Source organism: Rhinolophus hipposideros (genome assembly GCF_964194185.1).
Source record: "Rhinolophus hipposideros genome assembly, chromosome: 26".
NCBI classification, from domain to species: Eukaryota; Metazoa; Chordata; class Mammalia; order Chiroptera; family Rhinolophidae; genus Rhinolophus; species Rhinolophus hipposideros.
The window spans coordinates 17,109,140-17,128,132 of NC_138072.1; the positions used below are offsets into that span (position 1 = coordinate 17,109,140).

The window sequence follows — 18,993 nt, forward strand, 5'->3', positions numbered from 1 at the left end:
AATTAATATAAGACCGATCTTATTTTACTATAAGACTGGGTATGATATGATATGATATAATACAGGGTCTTATATTAATTTTTGCTCCAAAAGACCCATTAGAACTGATTGTCCAGCTAGGTCTTATTTTTGGGGAAACTGGTTAGCAACTTCATATTGCAAATGGAATTCAGTCAAACAAAAAAGTTCTTATTGAGTATATATGAGTATTATGTACTTGATATGAGAAAAGAAACTTAAGACATAGTCTTTTACTTTAAGGATGGCATGACTAATACTGTATCATCTAAAGTAGGACCCTTTTAAGAGTATAAGAGTGCATTATTAATAAGTAAGCTGGGACAGTAGGCAGAAATGAGGCAAATCCTACAGGTGGACTTCCATAACCTACTTCCACGCCTCCATAATTTACTCAGGGAAAAAGGCCCATTTGTCTTCAAACGGAGAGAATAATTCAAGGCAGTGTATCAATTAAGTGCCAAATTATGTTACCTTATTAGTACAAGAGGTGGTTCATTGGTATTTCTCCATCTTGACTTGATAGAAAGCTTCATGGAGAAAGATTGGATTCTAATTGTTCAACTTAGCTTTTGAGGTTCTTTCTGACACGGCTCAGCTGTTCCTCTTCAGTTCTTACATTCTGCTGCTTAACCTCCTGACCTGATGACGAGTTTGAACTTGATGTAACAGACAGTAGAGAACAACTGGAGAGTCTCCATCAGGAAAGTAACATGAGGAAATGGTTGTATCTCCTGGAAGGAACCCTTCCTTTCTATACCAACCTTGATAGTATCAAAAGAACAATGTTATGCAACTACCAAGTATATATACTGAAAGAAAAATTCTGTTTTAAACCAAGTCTCTCTAAGTCTAGTATTTTAAAAAAAAAGTACTAGGGTCATTTCCTAGGATCATTTTTATACTAGCTTAACTTCATGTTCCCCGATTTTCTTCTTTAAACGTTGCTTTTATTTTAATTTCTATAAATTTAAGACCCCATAAATTATAAATTTAAGTTAGAAGTATTCGAAAATTTAAGTTACCTTTTAAAGGTTTAGGCGTGCCTTTTCACTTCTTTGAGTCAGTTGCAGTCTTCTGGTGCCTGCTTAAATCAGATGTTGGGTGAGGGAAGACTAAAATTTGAAATATGCGGCATTTGGGGAAGTTAAGGCAGATCAAGGTGGTATGATATCATGGAAGAGACATGAAGACCTTGAAACTGGTAGAAAGGACATAGAATATATGCCAAAGGTATACTTTCCCATTTCAAGTATTTGCTTACAGCCAATACTGTGCCTGGGAAGAAGGTTAAAAACTTTAATTTCCTTTTCCCCACCCTTTCATTCCAAGGACCTAGATTTAAGGCTGTTTTAGCTGGTACAGATTAGTACTTACTATTTAACTGAGTTAAATAGACCTTTGTGACATCCTCAGATTTAACAACTGGAGTATTATTCTCTGGAACAAAGCGTTCAAAGTATCCAAAAGCTACCAGTGAACTTAAAGGCCCCTCACAAACTAGGGGATTACCTGCAAAGTGTTACTGTTATTTAAAAATTTAAAGTTTATTTGAGCTTGAAAAAATAAAATAAAAAATTGAAAACACCAAGTCTAAGACTTGTGTGTAATTTGAAATGAGGTTGTTTTAGAAAATTAAATTTGGCAAGTGATTAATCCTTAATAAGGAATAATTGTTTTATCTATTTTAGGGAAAAATTAATTTAACAAACCTATTATTATGTGAAATTTAGGTAATGAACATGGGCAGCACATAATTTCCATAACATTTATAGCATTGACCACAAAAAGGGCTGAATTATATCATCAGATACAAAGAATGTTCATTTCAGAATCAAAGCTGTGCAGGAAGTACCGCTCGTGGTTACTATGATTATTCAGCATTTCAGGACTATTTAAAATGCTGTGTCAAATGACTTTACCTTTCAGGTGCTTATGCTTGCTTTTGGATAAGCATCATATTTTTTGTACTTTCCAGTATTGAGTGGGTTTTTTTTTCTTACTTGAAAATGTTCTCTCATCCAGTGATTTTTGGTTTCGTACCAAAAGTAGAGAAACTTCCAGTTACTTTAAATAATAAAACAGAGGTCTCCCAACAGGTGCCTTTTGGGACCCCGTGACAGCGTTAGCCCTGGCCCAGAGGCCGGCTGTGATTGGCCAGCCAGACTTCCGTAGTGAGGTTGTCCCTCCTCCCTGTAGCCGGTGGAGTTTTGATTGGGTGGGACGTCAAGGCAGCCCATCTCCTGACCCCTCCTTGATGTCTAGGAACTTGGCCACGAACCCCTGTGCAGAATCTAGTTTTCTGTGGCCCCTCCCCCACCCAGCCGCCCTGTTCTGCTGGGGCTGGGTCCTGTTTCAGTTCTTCCATGCGTATCTCAGGCCTATTCTTGTAGACCCAAGATCATTCAGGAATAAATGTTTCCCTTCTCCGTTTTGCATTTTTGAATTGGAGTCCCCACGTCCCTCCCGGATCAAAGCACCTCTCTCCGACAGCAGATGAGATTTGCTAAGGCTCTTTAGAGCAGAACCACACAGCAGAATATCCTGACTTTCCCTTCAGTGGATTAAAAAGACAAAACAACAAAACAAAAACTTTGTCATTTTAAGAGATGAATATAGGACTCCCCCTCAAAAAAGGAAATGAGAGAATATTATATACATTAAAATTTAGGTATAATTGCATTTATTAGACTATTACTCATTTCTGTTTTCTTGATAATTAAATCGAAATTTAAGCATTTGGCAAGAATGTTCATTTCCTGTATCATCGCCTTGGATATACTTCAGTCTGTCATAGTTGGTCTGCTAACGGGTCTTCGCATACGTTAAAACCTGTCCTGTGGCAAATGTCTTCATGGTATAGAAGCTGGATAGACGGATGTATCAGTGTAATGTTCTTCACGATTCTGTCCTGATAACTTGCTACAAGTTCTCTTCGCTGTAGTAGTTTTTTTTTGAGAAACATATGAAGCGTACATATCTGGTTTGATGTAAATTAGAGTTGTGACATATTATAGAACGATTTTCACAAGTAAAATTGTGTTAGATAGCCCAGAATTAGTAAGCTTTTTTCCAAAGCATTGTCTCATTTCCTATATGTGTGTATACCTAATGGTGTGAGTACCAGCAACTAAAACAAAAGGAAGTCAGTTTTCTTTCTTTTTTTAAAACATGATTTTATTTCTTTTCAGTGAATTGACTGATTAGTCACGTATTAAAAAGCCTTAATCAAAAAATGTTTACTAAGAACCTAGTGTGTAAAGAGTAGTATGTTTAGATTGAGAACATTTTAAAGAAATATCCACAATTAGGGGATAAGGGCATTGAGCTTGCGACCCTAGTACAATACAGTGTGTGTGTGTGTGTGTGTGGTGTGTCTGTGTGTGTCCGTGTGTGTGTGAGAGAGAGAGAGAGGGGGGGGGGGTTAGGGAAGATGGGAGGGAGGGAGAGATGGTGGGTGAAGGATTCATGTAGTAGTTGCAAATAAACATGATGTAAAATTTACAAGACCATAGGACACATCTAAAGGTGACATAAAATGTATGTTAATACAATACAAAAGTGGGTTCATCAAAGACAATAAATTATGATTGGAAATAATCAGGGAAAGTTTAAATAAAGTAGGTTTAAAGTAATATTTTGAAGGAAGGAGGGAAGATTAGCAGAATGTAAGTTTGGACTAAGTTCATAGGCAGATTGATTTCCACTTACTAACTGAACTACTTTCTCATTGAAGCAACACTTTTGGCTCTTTACTTTGAAGTCTATAAGAGGGCATATTGCATTTAGGCAGTATAAAAAGAAGTAGTCAGGGAAAGAGTTAGGAAGGAGACAGGAAAAAAAGAAAAAGATTTCTCTACCAAAGAAGCCAAGTGAGAGCAATTATTACAACATCATGTAAGGATTTAAGCAGAGTGAGGCCTGTAAAGAAGCCACCGATGGCCTCATTAGTGACCTTCTAGAGATCAATTTCAATAGTGACGATAAAATGCACATTACAAAATGCACATTACAAGAAGTTGATGACTGAATGGATATTGAACAAATGAAGAAATCATTATTGATTATTCTTTTGAGTTATTTTTTGATAAAAGGAAAGAAAATACATCAGGTCAATGAAAAATGATGTTTGGATGGGATGAGCATGTTCATCGGTTGTAGGGTAAGAGTCAAAATGCAGAGGGAAATTCTAAAATTTCAGGAGAGAGATAATCACTGACAGAACCAAATTTTGAGATAGATAACAATAAAAATTGGATACAAGAATAGGGACTACCTCTTGAAAAAGAGGGTGTATGCGTATGTCCTCTGAAATAGAGAAAGAGATTATCTCAAATAGAGAGACGGTTTCAAATATAGAGTTGGGAAGTTGAGGTTATTTACATTCAGTAGTTTCCATGTTTTCTGGGAAGTAAGGTTATTATAGAATGAGACAGTTGAGGTTGCAGAAAGAGAGGTTTGAATAGGGTAAAGAAGATTGATTGCTGGTAAGTAATCGTCTATCAGTTTGACTTACAGATGATCAAGTCACCTAGAGACAATTTTCCAAGGTTGCGTGAACTATGGTAGATTCATTTGGCTTAGTTTCATGATTTAATACAGCAACACTCAGAACAGTTACACCGAAAATAGATCATATAATTTACATAGGGTGGAGATTTATAAAATGAGTTCCATGAAAGAAAAAGTAGATAGAAAAACCATAGAGAATGAGATGAGTGAGGGTAGAAGGGAATTTATAGACTGGGAAAATAGGGAAAGAATGAAGGACTAGAAGTGGTAAGGGAAAGGAAGGAGGAAATTCAGTAGGAGTAAGAAAATTGAAATATTAGTTTAAAATATTAAAGGTAAAACAGCTTATTAATGCAATAGTATTTGTGTGCCTACCATGTGCAAGGAAGGGACTGTTCATTTGTAGTTCTCTGAGATGGAGTACTGAATACGTACTGTGCAACGAAGCCGCCACTAGATGTCACTCTGACTCATGTGGCAGGGCTAGCCTTGACAGGCAGTCCGGAAGACACAAGCCATTTAAACAGACAATTTTTAAGAATTTATGCAGATTGATTCTTGATTATCCAGGTATCTTACTTGTACACCTACACCTTGAAAGAATACCTCCTTTAGAAGAAAAGCAAACCCTGGAAGGTTTCTGTGATTAATATGGCTTTGCAGATTTAGTTGTACTACGGTAATCACACTAACTAGTAGTTTTCCTCCAATACTTAAAATTTTTGCAATTGTACCTCAAAGCTTGTGAAGTCGTTTTCTTTCCTTAACACCATTTTAGTTATTTGTTTGCTAGATGGGCTCTGGTTTTATGGGGACTGGTGAATATTTGTAAGCAGTAATGAAGCTGCTTATTTCTAAGTGGTGAACTGGTGTGTGTCTTCGCCATAGCTGAGTGTACCTTTGCTTTGTGTGTCCTCAACTGTACGTAAGGACGCAGTATTTATCCATCAGTTCTTTTTTTATCCCATTCTTGTCTGCTTTAACCAGATAGGATCACCAGGCATACTTTGCTTCTGTATCTTTATGTTCAAATAAAGCAGTCATGTTTAGAAAGCTTGTCTGACATCCTGCCTACCCACAAGGTTTTCCAACTTGGTTCTTTCCAAACCTCCGAACAATTTTGGACAGCTAGACACTGTAATTATTAAACATAGTAGAATACATATTATAATTATTATGCAAAAAAAGACAAGCCGACAAGCCTACCTTGTTTACTTCCTCAGAAACATATATATAGAAAACACTCCAGCATGCTATGTATTTTATAGGATCTGCTTATGTTTTTGTGTTTCACTTATGTTAATTATTCTTCATTGGGCTGAGGAAAGATTGCCAGAACTGTTGGGTCTCAGTATATAACCATTTGAAGATCATTAAAGTAGAAAAAGCAGTGTCACATTTGCTGCATGTGATATGTCTAACCATGTATCTCAGTGCTTTTTACACACCTCATTTCATCGCTGACCATAGCTAGCGATCCACTATGCTAGCGATCCACTATGATCTTAAATCATTTTTAGCCATATTTGCAAAAAACCAATATTATGTCTTAAGTAAACTGTCTTCAATTTACCCCTTTTGAGTTTTGTTGTGTTCATGGACAAAGTCAGTTTATATTTTAAGGTAGTTTCCTGTGGTACTCCCTATGTAATATTAACACTTCCATTTGGAAAGGTACCTGTTTGGTAACATCATTCCAATCTGTATGAAAACAAATATTAATCAGGAAATCCCTTTGCGTCAGTTGGCCAGGACCAGAACCTGTGCCACCAACACGATAAGCTTCAAAGAAGGAAAAAATACATTATTTGGAGTAAGTGGAAATAGGCAGAAGATGGTGCTACAACTTACTTTGACAATTGTATGTAAGACTTTTCCTTGACTGGGAGAAAAACACACCTTTTCATGGGTTTTTAAGAGTAGATGTTGTTAGGTAATATTTTGGTCTCTTAATTGAAGATATCTTTCTTTAATCTCTTCATGTCTCTTAGGACAAAAATTATTTTGCTTTTTGGTCAAGTAAACATGAACATGTTACATCTACTGAGGCGTCCTGGGGAGAATGCTGAAAAAGAGCAGGCAGTAAAAACTTCCCAGCAGTGACGTCATAATTCGGCTTTCTCAAACGTACGTTGAACCAATCATTATGGATTATAGCCTCTAAGATAAAAAGGCATTAAAATATGATGCAGAAATGCCCATTAATGAAATTCTCTAGAAATTATACTACCATTCCTTTTTTACTCTTAAATTCACTTTGCCATAACATTTTCAAAATGAAACTTCTTTCTGACTTTTTTTTGTTGGCACCTGGGAAGAGTGTTCATTTCATTTCTTCCCGTTTGGAGTTTTACAGTGAAAATATTACATATTCCCTTTTCGGAATGCATTCCTTTGTTGTGCTAGGAACAATAAGTTTATGTAGATAATGGCCATCTCCACTCTCTTTCTCTAATCCCCAAAGGCCTTAACCTCCACTAGGAACAAATGGAGATGTTTGTTTGCTTCAAATAGCTTCCTGGGCATGTAAAAACTCTTTTGACATCATTATTTAGGGGCTCCCATCCTCCCAGTGGAATCACGGCCTAATACAAAAACTTTGCAGCTGGTGAGCTCCCAAAGCCCCTTTTGATGTTTGTTTTTAAGCTCAGCATGGCAGCCTGCAGTTGTTTCTTTCCTGTACTAGAACCCCGGTTCACCGGCCCCGCCCCCATGTTCATATTATTCAAGACAATAAGAATTCTCCAGAGGTAAAATACAGGGCTGAAAATTTCTGATGCCTTCTTCTTCATCCTCTTTTGCATATTCATAAAGTTTATTGGAGATTTTCAAGGGAAAGATCTTGAAACTCTCTTTTTCTTCTCTCTGTCTCTCTGTCTGTCTGTCTGTCTCTCTCTCTCCTCTGATGCCTCACAGTCTTTAATAAATTCATTTCTTTAACAAAATTTTAAAAAATCAGCAGCAGTAAATACCCAGAAGTTATGGGACTCTCTTATCTATAGAGTGTTTGTTTGAGACAGACTAGGAGTCAGTGTCAGTCTGCAGTTCTGACTATGGCCTAGTTATCGAACTTTGAAGTTTCTTCCTTTCTTACTATGATCTCTGTTAACAAAATGGGGGTACAAGTAACCCAAGCAATTAATGACTTACTAACTCAGTGACACACTGACTGACAAGAAATTGTCTCTAAAGTTTTTTTGTGTTTTTAACTGGCTTTATCAAATATATGCTTGGGTTGGTATTATTACTCAGGATAAATCGTGTTTAGTTCATTGAAACATAAAGTTGGAATACACTTTAATTGAATAAGTTAGGGTATGATTTAGGTATTATAAATATATAAATAAATATGTGTATATAAAACTGAGAAGGTCTAAAAAGACATGGGACTGAAAGACCAAGTTAGAGATGCATGTTAAGCTACTAAAAAACATATATGTGTGTGTGTGTGTGTGTGTGTGTGTGTGTGTGTGTGTGTGTGTGTGTATATATATCCTGGCTTTCTTAAATACTGGTATATATATATATATATATATATATAGAAAGAGAGAGAGAGAGAGAGAGAGAGAGAGAGAGAGAAACATGTTTGAATATGAAGTGCTACCTATATTTTAATTTAGTAAAGTAATATTAGCTAAATGGAAGTAGAAACAGAGCAAGTGAAAAATCATCCAGTGAACCTGAAAGGTCTTTTCATTGGGAATTTGTGTTTTTGCAGTTTGTTGACACTTGTATTAGAGTTATGTTCTAGAGTCAATGCAGATTTTGCTAAATTATATTTTTGAAAGGCTACTTAATGCATCTTTTAATTGAGATATAATTGATATATAACATTATATCAGTTTTGGGGTACAATGTCATGATTCAGTATTTATATATACTATGTATATATACTATGAAATGATCATCACCATAAGTCTAATGCATTATTTTTTGAAAGCTATTTTCAAGATGAATACCACAGGTACTGCAAACATTAATATAATTATTATGTGTCTTGAATTCACTAAGTCCAACTCCCAAAGCATCCCAAAGGAATTCCCTTTGCATGGTAAAACCTCTGTTCCTAGTACCGGTGATTAAATTGGCAGGAGAATAGACTAGAGGTAAGAGTAAAAACCCCTCATTTTGCAGAGCTGAGTGTTAATATCATCTGTTACCACCTATGTTAGTGACTTTGGGCAAATCACCTTACCTGTTTTTTTGTAAAATATGAGGAATTGATTTCAGTCATCTCTAAAATACCTACATGTTTTAACATGGTGTGTTATTTTTAAAATCATTGGTTTTGGTGTAATATTTCTTTTTCTTATATGGATGTGCCCCATACTTCTTTTTTAGAATTGAGATCTTTAATAAGATCATTATAAGAAATTTTAAAAACCTTCCTTATCACTTGCAAAGACGTATATTTTTGAGGATAAAATAATATATTTTTTAAATGACTGGACTAATAAGCATAGTTATCACAAATAAAATTTCTACGTGGTAATGAAAATAGCCGTTTTAAAAATTACCATTGAACACAGCAAGGAATATTGGGACCAACAGATGATGGTGCAAAATATAATAAATCAAGGGAGTGTATTTCTGTTACGAGTAATAATTTTTTAAGGTGAACTTTTTCTTAAAGTATAAAATACCTACAGAGAAGTAAAAGAATCATAAGCATACCCCTCTGAATTTTCACAAAGTGAGCACGTCGGGTAAGTAACCCATGTAAAAAACAACCTCACCCCTGCCTTCTAAGCCTTCTTCAACCACTGAGTCTTTACCCTCCACCAAGCTAATAGGATGACTTCTTCACCATAGGTTAGTTTTGTCTGCTTTTGCATTTGGAATCATGGCTTCTTTTTTATTGTGTTTGTAAAAGTCACCCATGTTGTTTGAAACAGTAGTTTATTGATGCCTGTTGTTGTATGACTGTGCCACAATTATCTGTCGTCCTGTGGGATAGTTGAACTGTTTTTACTGTGTGGCTGTATGTCTTTGGTGTGCTACATACAGATTCTGTTTGTATATACCTAGAAGTGGGACTGCCAGATCATAGCATATGTGTATGTTCAGCTTTTGTCGATATTGTCAATACTTTCCGAAGTGTTGGTTCTTTACATTCCCCTCAGCAGTTTATGAGAGTTCCATTTGTTTTTCACCAACACTTGAGAGTGTCTGTGTTTTCACGTTCAATAATTCTGGTGGGTGTGCAGTGATACTGCGTCGTGGTTTGAATTTACATTTTCCTGATGACTACTGGAGTTGAGTACTTTTTAATATGTTTACTATTCATTTGGAATACTAAAATAATTTCATGATACTACATTTCAAAGAAATTAAACTTCTTTATGCTAAGAAGGGACCTGTAAATTAGCATCGAACACATTTGGTATAATCACTTGCTCTATTTCGGTATTTGATAAGTTGTGAAAGTCCATGAAAATCTTTTCTAACTTAATGAAACTACTCTTGTATTTCACACCACAAAGTTAATTTCAAATGCTTATCTTTTAAGTGTTCTTAGGGCTAGTTACTGATATTGTTTTTGAAAAAGAAAAACTATGAAAATGGAGTGTAAATAAATAGTATACATTTTTTTCCCACCAGGTAGAGAAATACTAGAACTTGTAGAGAATATAAAGTTGATCTATCTACCCAAACTTAGTTTTAACGGTCAGTTACGACCTTATCTTTTAACACGGTTTGGGATTACCTTGAGCCGTATTATAGAGCTATGTTTCTGAGGTAAAGGCCTACTTTTCCATGTGCTCCTACATTTTCCAGCTTTCCATGGAGTTATGGTGGAGCCATATGACTAGTTTCTGACTAATGGACTGTGAGTGAAAATATTATGTGTGTGTCGCTTCCGGGCCGAGACACTGTACCTCTTCCCTTGATCTTTTTTCTTGCCATGGTGACTTTGGAGACCATGTACTCCAGAGCTTATATATTAAGACAGCCAACGCTTGTCTGTTGTAGCAGTTAATGTTCAGTAATCTAATACGGTTTCAAGTCAGTAAATGGTCTACACATTTTTCTTTTCCAAAAAGTTACCTTAAAGCCCCTGAAATATGTTTATGTCCATGACGTTCGTGAGCAGAATCCTGGCTTTCTTAAATACTGGGATTCACAGAATATGTTTTTGAGGAGAAATAGGTATCTGATCGGAAAATGAAAAATACTAAAAAGTTTGTTTTACTATACTACCAGACGAGAAGAAAACATAAAAAACTAATGTTTAAGGTTTCTGGTTACCAGAGAGTCATATGTATCATTTACATGGAATCCCATTTTTTCATGTGGTTTTAACTGGCTTGCTTTTTAAAAAAATTTTCAATTTAGGAAGGTGACAACTCTAATAGAAGGCATATGTCATAGAATGTATTGAAGATTATGAAAAACATATAGTCTACAAGTATTTGTTGAATATTGTGAATACAAAGAACTTACAGCCTAATTGATATGAAAAATACTTTAGTTAGAAAACTAAGGTCCTTTTCATTTTCATTTATCATATAAAACATTGTGCACAAAAGTGATTTCTTTGAAAAGCTCTAATTGGTTTATTTCTTATTCTTGGTTTTCTTCTCAAAGAATTCTCAGCAACCAAAAATAAACCTGAGTTAGTACTGAGGTAGGAACTATTTTATATACCATCATGTGTTTCTTCTTGTGTTAAATTACTTAAGCAACTTTAGTAGAAAACTTTGGAAATAAATGTGAGATGGGTGACACCAGGGAAATGATCTTAAATAAACAAAATTGGTTAAGAAATTGAAATGAATAATAAGCGTGTGGTAAAAATATGCAGCACTCTCATTGACCTATTTAAATATCTTATGTAAGATTATTGTTGGACTATGTTTTATAAATTTTATAAAAGGAAAATCTTAGTTCCCTCTGTTTAACCTCTTCTGTAGTTATTGTCAGGATTAATATTGTTACGTGTAAATTTTCACAAGTATGTGGGATAGAATTGTCATTGGCTAAAAAGTTTGAAATAACATCCATATGAGATAAAAAGATAAATGCTCCTTAATATATTATTGGAATAGTTTTTTTTTTTTTTTTACCAGTGGTACTGGAAATAGGTAACCTAATGCCATTTTTTGTGTAATTTGATTTGTTTAGAGGAAAAGACAGAGAGAAACATTCAAGGAAACAAAAATCAATAATGTCCAAAGATTAACAAGCCTTTTGCAGAAAATACAGATATATGTTTTCATAAAACAAAAGGTCTAACATGAAAACTTTAAAGACTATTAGTCTTTAAAGAACTAGGCTGGCATTTAGACTGATAGTGTTCTTTATTGACAATATAAAGAATATAGTTACGTGTGTGGTAAAGTTAAATTAATGATAAAAATTTCCCAGATGTAGCGCCAACATTTCCTTTAAACAACAGATTTCCAGGTACTTCATAGTTTGACCAAGTACTTGATTGAGGCCCGTTCCCCTCAAATTGCACACCCTAGAACTTAATGCCTAGAAAATCGCACAGGTCTAGTGTTGGTGCTTCTGGAGGGCCCGGTATGAATAATTACTCTTTCTTATCTGGCCTTCTGTACAATATTAGATATAAAATGAAGAGTAAAGATGATGGTAGCCAAAATATACTACTGATAAAGACTACTTTGGAGGTCTTAATGTGAGGGTCAAATGAATTGCTGATTGAATTGCAGTATTAGGCAGATTTTCCCTAGTGCATTTCAGGTAATACAAGGAAGACAGTGCCATAGAGCATGGGTCTTTTTCTGGAAAGGGCCAGATAGTAAATATCTTTGCAGGCCATGTGTTTTCTGTCACAACTCTACCTCCTCAACTCTGCAAACTAATGGGTGTGGCTGCATTCCAATAAAACTTTATTTAGAAAAACAGGCAGCAGCCCTGTGTAGTTTGCTGATCTCTTGCACAGAGGAACAAAAGCAACTTTGCATTTTCTGCAGCAGACCAGCCTCAAAAGGAATAAAAGGGGTTGAGCTTAATTCTGCAAACTAAGGTGGTTTTTTTTCTGCCTCAAATTTATCCACCAGGTAAATTACTCTGTCTCACCAGAATTTGAGTAAAGGCAGAGAAAGAAGCCTGGAATTATCCCAATGAATCCCCCTTTCAACAAGTAGCTTCCAAAAAGTTTTCCTCTAATCTTTTCCAGTGGACACACAAGAATCCGTTAAGCACAAAGTGTTACTTCGTACTGAATATTACAGCTTTGAGAGTCTTGGTATTTCAGTGTTAAGTCTGGCCTAGTTTCTCATGGTCAGTCTATTTTTGGCCAGTGATAATGAAACCATGCAATGAGCTCACAGGAGGGCTCTTGTCTTCCTGTCACCTATGTTGACATGAGCGCATATCTTGGCTTCGCTTAAGATAGCTCAGATGACTCTGTTGATTGATTCATATTTACTGAGTGCCTACAAAGTGCCAGGCGTTTTAATAAATGCTAGGGATACAAGAGTGAACAAGAGTGACATGGCTCCTGGCCTCACAGGAGCTTGTGTCCCGTAACAGGAAGGGATCCGAGAAGAGAAATGATCTCTAAATGAAAACCTGGAGGACGAGCTGGAGGTTGCCAGGTGATAGGGCAGGGAGGAAGCCGAAGGGTCAGAGCTCAGGATGTTCCTTGGAAGAAGCCTTGTTTGACTGGAGCAGAGAGGAAAGGGACAGTGGAGACGAGGCTCGAAAGGTGGAGACAAGGGCCATGTTTCAGGGCCTCCGAGGAGTGGGGTGTTGTCAGGAGATCACTAAGCAGCAGTCAGAGGGCTTTAAGCCATAGGATGATGTGAACGCTGCGTTTTTGAATACGCTGTCTGATTAGAGGAGGCAAAGATGGAAGGCCTACAGGTCTGGTGTCCAGCCCAGTAGCCAAGAGCCCCGGGCACGTGACTGTGGAGTATTGAAAATGTGGCTAGTGTGGCTGAGGAGCTGGATTAGGAATTCTATTTCATTTTAATTTAAAAACTGAAGCAATATTAAGTATTTTTCCTTCAATTTTTTTTTGGTAGGACCACTGTAATGCTTACGCTGTTGAAAATGTAATGTCTAAATTGAGTTGTGTGCTGTAGGTGTAAAATACGCACTGGATTTTGAATTCATGCTTTGGAAGAAAAAAGAACGTAGAAAATCTCAATAATTTTTTTTTTTATTGATTACTTGTTGAAAGGATAATATCTTGGATATCTTGGTGAAGTAAAATAATAAGTTGAAATAATTTTACCTGTCTCTTTTTCCCTTTCTAAATGTGGTTTTGAGAAAATGTAAAATTCCATACGTGGCTTGCATTGTGCATCTGTTGGATTGCTCTGGCCAGAGATCAGTCAGAAGACTTGCAGGAATTCAGGTGAGAGATGGTGATGATGAGAGTTAAGGTGTGGGCAGCCGGGTGAGGTGGATAAATCTGAGAGCTATCTAGGAGGTGAGACCCAGAGGATTTGGCATTTGATTAAATAGAAGAGGTGAAGAATTAGTCAAAAGGAATAAAAAGGAGCCGCCAAGCATTGAAGTAAGGAAATGGATAGTAGTAATAGTAGCTGATAGCAAATTAAACAAAACCAAAAATGCATGCTATTTATCATTGACAATTGAAATAAAATTATGTAGTTAAACCAGTAGTTTTCTCCTTCTACTATTGAACTTTTTAGCATTTTTTAATGTTTGCTGTTAAACCATTTCCTAGGTACTACCTAGGAAATTTGGCTTAGAGTATAGCCAAATGCTAAATTTTACAATGTAACGGTGTACCATCTTTATATCCTTGCCATTCATCTCTTTCAATCAGTCACCAACTGGTAAGAAGGATACAAAGTTTATATGTAATTTGGAGCATATAAATTCTCTAAATACCCTCACATTTGATATGATAGTTGAAATGTATTTACACTTTTTCTTTAAGCTTAAGCTTATTCCTATTTAAAAGAATAATTATTTACATATGGAGTTTTACTAGACCCCTCTTTATTTTACAGTTGAAGCCCTAAGTATCTGACAAATGGTAAATGTTTAATACTTTTTCCTATTGTCCTCCTAAGAAATAGGATGCATTTCTGGCTTCATTTTCCAGTCTCTTAAGCATATGAAAGTAGTCGAGACAGTTTGTTGACCCCAAAGAGACCTTTTAGTCTCTGGCTTGTTAGACAACAGGGTCTGCCCTCTTCATTGGCATTCAGATCACAGGCGGCCCCTGGGCTCCGCGCACAGCGTTAGGATTTGGACAAAGCCACTCTGGCGGAGGGACCCAGTTGTCAGGGTAGCTGGCTGCATTGTAAGGAACTGTTGCATAATGGGCAGACCAAGCAGAACTATTAGGATGCAAATGTGAAAGAAACGGTGGCGCTAACCTGCAAAAACAAACATGTCTTTTCTGGTGAAGGGTCTATTCATGGTGCTTTCTTCTATTGAACTCCTCTGGTCTATAGAGGTAGTTGGTGCAATTCGAGTATATTAGTTTATCTTAATCTCTGGGCTTAATGCTACTCTATATTATTTTAAATGAACAGCTAATTTGTATGAAGAGACCAGAGTACTCTAGTGTGTTGGGATCTTTTCATAATTTACAAGTGTCTCCTGTGTTAGCCTCCGTCTGTGTTTGTGATTTTTACACCCAGATTAGGAGGATGAGGAATCCCGTTGGCCCTTGATTTCATTTCATCTGATTTATAGCAAAATGGACACCCAGTCACTTCCCCCGGTGGACTCTCATTGTTGTCTTATTTAGTGGAGCATCTTTGTAGGCTCAAGAGGAAAGTACGAAATCCTTCAAACAGGAGTTCAGTTTTGTTTCACTAGCGTCTTATTAAGAAAATCCACCCTTTGCCTTGTCATTTTCACTCCATTCATTCCTGTCTGGAATGCCGCTTTTCCTTCTGCCTTCTTCTTTCTTCAATTTTAGTTTTCTCTTTTTATTCTTCATCTTCCTTAGCAAATATGATGGAACCCACACATTGGTAAATGCTGTGGTAGGGAAAGAGATATAATAATAATAATAATTAAATAAAAAAAGGGCTTTTAATCTAGACTCAGGCATCAGGGAATAATAAAGGTAGCCAGGCTCTATTAAGCAGTCACTGCTGGCCAAGCACTATTTTAGATGCTACACATGAATTATCTCACTTAATTCTCACAACAATCTTATGAGGTAAGCACTATTATCCCCATTTTGCAGATGAATATACTGAGGCGCAGAGAAATAGTGACTTGTCTAAGCATACACGTCTTGTTGCAGTTGAGTTAAGAAAGGCTTTCCAGGTTGTGAAGGTAAGACTGAGTAAGAGCTACCTGTTAACAGTGTGAAGGGAAGCAGGTTCCTGGGAGAGGGACCAACAAAAGGTGACAGAATAGAAGCAATCTGGCACCTTTCTGGTAGTACAGGAAAACTGTGGGGCTGAGGGCAGTCTGTGAGGGACTAGTAATGATACTGGAGAGGGAACTCCTTTGTATTCAGATACTATTTGACATATGCTGTTTAAGTGTGCTATGCTATAGTTCATCTCTCAGCAGGTATGTGTGTGTCTGCCAAGTGCCAGTTACATGGGAACTGTCCATCGGAAGGGTGCAGAGAAATACCCAATACGGGGAGCATCGGTCTGAATGGAACCTGATGGACTTGGAGGGTTTTTTTAATAGATGAATCTGGAGCTGTCTGCTTTGTTTTAAACTGGTATATGCTTAACTTTCTCATTTTGTAGTTAGGCATCCATTTTTTCAATCTTAGCATTTAGCTCTTTTCAAGGTTCCTGATTTCTTTAAGATTCTGTTACTGTTTTCTCCATTCTTGTTTGGTTTTGTCTTTGAAATATGTTTAAGGACAAAGTTGCTCTGCAGCTGGCATTTTCCTGACTTTTAAATCTTTCTCTCTTTTCTTGCTATTCTTGCTTTTCCTTTACTTCTAGGACTATGCTTCTTTCAGCCTCCTTGAGTAACTTTTGGCAAATTTCATTAACATTGGGCATCAAGTACAGCCATTTGAGGACTTTTCATTTTTTCCTTTACCTCAGTTTTTCTTTTTTTCTTTTTTGGAATCTGAATATTGGTCATTATAGCTGAATAATGATCAGAGATTGTAATTTCTAACATTGATCACTCAGTACAGTGTGTGCCAGGCACTATGCTGATTGCTTTGTATATATAATGTAAGCCTTATAATAACTGTATGTGGTGGGCCGTACTATATTTTTGTCTGATTTTATAGTGAAGTAAATGGAGCTTCAGAGGGATTAACTCTAGATTACGCTGAGAGTAAATTGGAGAGTTAGGACTTGAACCCAGGCATCTGACTGTAAAGCACACACTTTTTACCATCATCTCAAGCCTTCTTTCTGGTACTTGCATAGTTTTATGTTTACAGATTTGTGTTTTCTAAAATAAATATATAGCAGATCGTTTAGACTATATATAACCAAAGCTAAATGTATATCCCCCCCATCCCAAATTACCTACCACTATACTTAATGTTTACTTAGGACATACTTTGCATTTATCACTAGCAAAAGGGAATAATTTCACTTTTTAATAATAATTGAATGATTATTTTCAACTTTAAATTCGTTCTGCCGTTCTACTCGTTTTCCCATGGCGCCATCTTAGATACCTATCATTTTCTTCCTCTCCTTTCTGGGTTCTTCTAACACGTGACCCTTCTGTTGGATTTAGATTTTGTCTTCCACATATGATTGTGTAAAACATGCCTTGCTCTGTAGCTCAGTCTAATAGAAAAGGAGGGAAACAGCTGGAAAAACTAGTAATGATGATGGTAACGAGGACAATGATGGTGATAAGACTTAGCCACTCGGATGCTGAAATTTGTTTCTGGGAGTGCTACCCTAGTCTCCAATAATGATGAAAAAGGATGGAAAATATTATGAAAGAAATAGAAAAAAATATTTTTCCGGCTGTAAAATAATATTACTATTTTCAGTATGAGTAGCCTGTTGTTACAGTTTCAAATATCTTACTACAATGATATTTTAACAAGTATTTTAAAGTGATTTAATAATACGACTTTTCCTTTTTATAGCTCACATTTTTAAAATAGTATTTTGGCATTTCAGTTTATTTGTGGACATTATGCCCTCAGTCACTCACCGATACATTCATTCATTTATTCATGAACTCTTTATTGGTCACATGCTTACTGTTTACTGGAAGTGCCAGCCAGGTACAGGGGATACACTGACACATGGGCTGATACAGTTTCTGGCGGATCTGACTCGACATTGTATCTAGTATTTTGGATTTTTAGGAGCATCAGCCCAACCAAAATTTTCCTTTCGAGAGGTCCTGCCATATTTGGCTTTTGTGTTTTTTGGGCTTTGTATCAATACATTTAAAAATCCTGACTTTAGAATTATGTTTACATTTATATGGATATTGATTCGGTTACTATTTATTTTTATGATGGTTAAACTTTAGCTCTTGGCATTCTGAAATTTCCTTTTTTCCGCTCAGTGTTATGTCTTTGTGCTTGACCCACGCTATGTAGTTATAGTTATAGCTGTAGCTGTTGGTAGGTCATGCCTTTTAACTGATGTATAGTATTCCATTTCAGTAAATAGCATTACGTTTTACTTATTCCTTAGTTGGTGAGCTTTTATAATATTTCCCCTTTTCTGCTTCTATGTAATCAACACTACAATAATTTGAGTCTCCTCTGAGTCAAAACTTTAAACAGCTTTAGAAAAAGAACTATCTTTTGTCTCATGTTTTAAAGCAAAAGTTTTTGAGTTTCCCATTTGGTATTTTTGATAAGGCTGTTTTCCAGAAGGTTCTGATTAAGTAAGTTTAAATTGGCTCCAGTGTGTCATCTGTCTCTACCTTAAGAGTGAAAGCCCTGACTGAAATGGTCATTTTACTCGAGTGTGTGAGTTGGCACATCAATACTGAACAGGTAAAAGTAAACAAAGTGCAGGAAAGCAGCTAATTATAGTGATCGCAGCTGGTTTCAAAGTACTCCTAACAGTTTGTGCAGAACGTGCACTTGAAAGCATCAAATGGGTGCTAGTTGTGAAATAGAACACCTGTTTGTTGTTAAGCATGTGTTTATGCAGATGATTGTTGTCAAAGCACCTTGATGCGGACTAGTCCTGTTTACACTTAATTCTCCCCAAAGGATTAACAGTGTTCTCTCCATAAATTTGCAGTCTATTCTCTTCTCAAAGGCTGCTGTTTGGAGGGTGGTGTGAAAGAGGCAACAAGTGCTTGCTAATCACTAGAAAACCCGTAATTAGCTGCAGTCTGATGCACTGGATTCCTTGTAGAACCTTTATAGTACTGGTCGCACGGAACAACGGATGTGTTCCCTGCAGTTGTTGAGGGTACTTGTGTGTTCCTTGGTATTTATTCTTTACTTTTTCTGAACTTGGGCTAAGGTTTTGTTATCAGAACTCAAACTCTTGTTCTTTTTCGTGAACCAGTGCCAGTTACACAATACTCTTTAAATAAAGTCACTACTAAGTAGCAGGGTCGCAAATTTCTGCA

General features: G+C 36.3%; 1 protein-coding gene across 8 annotated transcripts in view; it reads left to right on the forward strand.

Annotated features, from left to right (window-relative positions):
- Positions 1 to 18,993, forward strand: part of AKT3 (AKT serine/threonine kinase 3) — a 254,412-nt gene that overhangs the window by 74,501 nt on the left and 160,918 nt on the right. For 2 of the 8 annotated variants that reach the window (XM_081039292.1, XM_081039294.1), the window contains exon 1: positions 12,901 to 13,861. The exons of 5 other annotated variants lie outside the window; for them this stretch is intronic. The gene's annotated coding sequence lies outside the window, so the exon portion shown is untranslated. Of the gene's footprint in view, positions 1 to 6,606; positions 6,658 to 12,900; positions 13,862 to 18,993 lie in introns of those variants that run through there. One more of the 8 variants, XM_081039286.1, reaches the window with a different exon arrangement.